Raw genomic sequence first — 3,593 nt, 5'->3', positions numbered from 1 at the left:
CTCGTCCAATTAAAACAGTTAGCTAGAGTTAAAATCTTCTAGTTAAGTAATGAAGAGTTTATATACCATTTAAGAACCAAGGTTGTGTTTTAGAATGATCGTCCAATTAAAACAGTTAGCTAGAGTTAAAATCCTCTAGTTAAGTAATGGGGAGTTTATATACCATTTACGAGCCAAGGTTGTACTTCAAGAATACTCGTCCAATTAAAACAGTCAACAAGAGGTAAAATCCTCTAGTTGAGTAATGAAGAGTTTATATACCATTTACATGCCAAGGTTGTATTTTAGAATGATCGTCCAATTAAAACAGTTAGCTAGAGTTAAAATCCTCTAGTTGAGTAATGAAGAGTTTATATACCATTTACATGCCAAGGTTGTATTTTAGAATGATCGTCCAATTAAAACAGTTAGCTAGAGTTAAAATCCTTTAGAATACTCGTCCAATTAAAACAGTTAGCTAGAGTTAAAATCCTCTAGTTAAGTAATGGGGAGTTTATATACCATTTACGAGCCAAGGTTGTACTTCAAGAATACTCGTCCAATTAAAACAGTCAACAAGAGGTAAAATCCTCTAGTTGAGTAATGAAGAGTTTATATACCACTTACATGCCAAGGTTGTATTTTAGAATGATCGTCCAAAATAAACTAAAGTTTAGAAGACATTTTTTTTTTTACTTTACCTTCTTTCGTAGCATATGATTAAATTTTATATATAATTATTTGGCAAATAATCCACAAGCAGCAATCATGAATTGGATATATCATAAGTCTTTACACTTACGTTATAAATAGTCATCCTTCTCCCTTCTACTATATACCTTTTTCTGCTTTGGTTTTATATCAGTACTTGACGGATGGTAGTATATTAGCTTTATGTCTATTTCACTTTTACATGAACTTTACGTGTTTGGTTTTTTGCACATTGTTTTCACGCGGTTCGTTTTTTCATGAATATAATCTTTCGTGTTTATTTTCAAAAATAAAAGATTTCTTATACATGTAATCTTATACAAATTCAAATTACTCTTAGAATATATGGTAATGTTCTTAGTATACGTAACTTGGTCTGTAAGAGGAGAATTGATGTGGGGTTGTTAAATCCGAAAACAAAGGAACTGTCACTTTCAACCTGAAAGGATATGGACAAAATGGCCGGGCCAGATACTCCTAGGATATAAGGTATAGCCATCCTAATTTGGAACTACTGGCCAGAGGGAAGGCAGCCAGCCAGCAGCACCTGTCACCACAAGGGCGCTGTCCGGCACTTGAACCCAGTAACGGGATTGATTGTCACTTTTATGACAGCCCAAAGTGTCCTAGTGATAAAGGGTGTTGGACTGATGATTCGAGGGTCTCGGATTCGAGACGTGGAGCTACCAAACACACTTGAAGAGCTTTTAGATGTGAATGTCTTATAACATAACCTAATGTTTAGGGACAACGAGGAATCTATTGGTCCATTTCAGCTGTTCCATCCTCTAAACTAAGCTATCAAATAAATATATTAAAACAAAAAGTTTAAAGCCAACCTTATCATTCATATAGTTATCAAACTTTCTCTTAAACTTACTGCCTCCACAACATCCGATGGCAACCCATTCCAGAGGCCAATCACTCTGTTAGAAAAATAAGACTGTCGTAGCTGAAGATGACTCCTACCTTGTCAAAATTTATATTTGTATCCCCTAGTCCTACTATTGTCTCCATTAAGTATGAAAAAAGATGAAGCATCAGCACTATCAATTCCCTTTACAATCTTAAATACTTCAGTCAGATCCCATCTAACTCTTCTTTTATCAAGAGAAAATAATTTCAGAGATCTTAATTTCTTTTCATATGATAACCCCTCCATCCCAGGCACCATTCTAGTAACCCTCCTCTGAACCCTTTCCAATAATTATGTCCTTCCTAAAGTAAGGAGCCCAAGACTAAACACAAAACTCCAAATGTAGCCCAACCAGTGACCTGTACAATGAAATTATAACCTCTTTAAACTTGTATTCAATATTTCTGTAGATAAAACCTAAAATCCCATTTGCCCTATTACTAGAAACAGCACACTGCTTGGATGGCTTAAGAGACCATTACATTAAGATCCCTTACTTTCATGACACTGTTATGGTTATTCTCATCCAAATTATGATAACACACATGCATTATCTTGCATTTATTATAATCAAAACCTACCTGCCATATATTTGCCCAACTAACTAAATGATCTAAATCCTTTTGTAAATCAGCAGTATCCTCTTCACAGTTAGCAACACCCAATGTATTGACCATTCCTTCATCTATGTTATTGATGTAAAACAAAAAGAGCAAAGGTCCTAAGACTGAGCCCTAAGATAGCCTACTTGTAACATTAATCCAGTTTGACTGAACTATATTTATAACAACCTCTGCTTTCTTCCATCCAGCAACTGTTCTATCCAATTAGCTAACTTATCCCCCACACCTAAATATATAATTTTTTAACAAGCCATTTATGTGGTACCTTGTCAAATGCTTTCTGAAAATCCAGATACACCAAATCCACACCCTTACCCTCATCTACATAAGCAGTAACCTTTTCAAAGAATGTTAAAAGATTTGTAAGGAAAGATATTCCCTTAATGAAACCATGTTGACTATCCAATAAAATTCTAAACTTTATTAAATGACTTTGCAAAGAATCTTTTGTCAGACTTTCCAAAACCTTTCCCACAACTGATGTAAGACTAATAGGCCTGTAATTACTGGGACAGTTTTTAAAGAGAGTGACATAAACTAACTTCTAATCTTTTGGTTCCTGCCTACTATTCAAGGACTTGCAAAAAATAGTGGCAAGTGTGTCACATATCCAATCTTTAACCTCCTTCAAAACCCTTGGGGAAATATTACATGGCCAAGAAGCCTTACCATTTTAAAACTTCTGAATTATTTTAACAAGTTAAAAGTTGTCAATTCAGATGGCGGATACTGCCGACTGGTTTCCTCCTATTATGTACATAAAACTTTTTTCAGGTGAAGAAACAAATAACAAAATAACATTTATAACATGTTCATAGCTGAAAATGTGACGCCACGTCTCAAACACAAGACCATGCAATCTGCAGCCCGAGATGTTAACCTCTAGGCCACTCACGACCTGGTTGAAAAAAAAAAGTCTACTATATCCTCCATAAATAGCGGCTGAAAAAATCCAAGACCTTTCACTTTAAATCTTTTAATGTTAACAAATTTGTACTTTCGTCAATATAAGGCATACAAAAGCTGGTTCAATGCAATGTTTATCACTTTATGAAATATGATTTAACTCTGTTATAAACACGCCGAGTAATAAAACATTGTTGCACATGTTGTAGACACACCTGAGTAATAAAACATCACTACATATGTTGTAGACACACCTGCGTAATAAAATATTGTTGCATATGTTGTAGACACATCAGAGTAATAAAACATTGCTACATATGTTGTAGACACACCTGAGTAATAAAACATTACTAAAAATGTTATTGACACACCTGAGTAATAAAACATTGCTACATATGTTGTAGACACACCTGAGTAATAAAACATTGCTACATATGTTATTACGCAGGTGTGTCTAC

The sequence above is a fragment of the Limulus polyphemus genome, unplaced genomic scaffold (genome assembly GCF_000517525.1).
Source record: "Limulus polyphemus unplaced genomic scaffold, Limulus_polyphemus-2.1.2 Scaffold9173, whole genome shotgun sequence".
Lineage (NCBI taxonomy): Eukaryota > Metazoa > Arthropoda > Merostomata > Xiphosura > Limulidae > Limulus > Limulus polyphemus.
The sequence above is the reverse complement of the archived record's forward strand: the minus strand, read 5'-3'. Positions refer to the sequence as shown.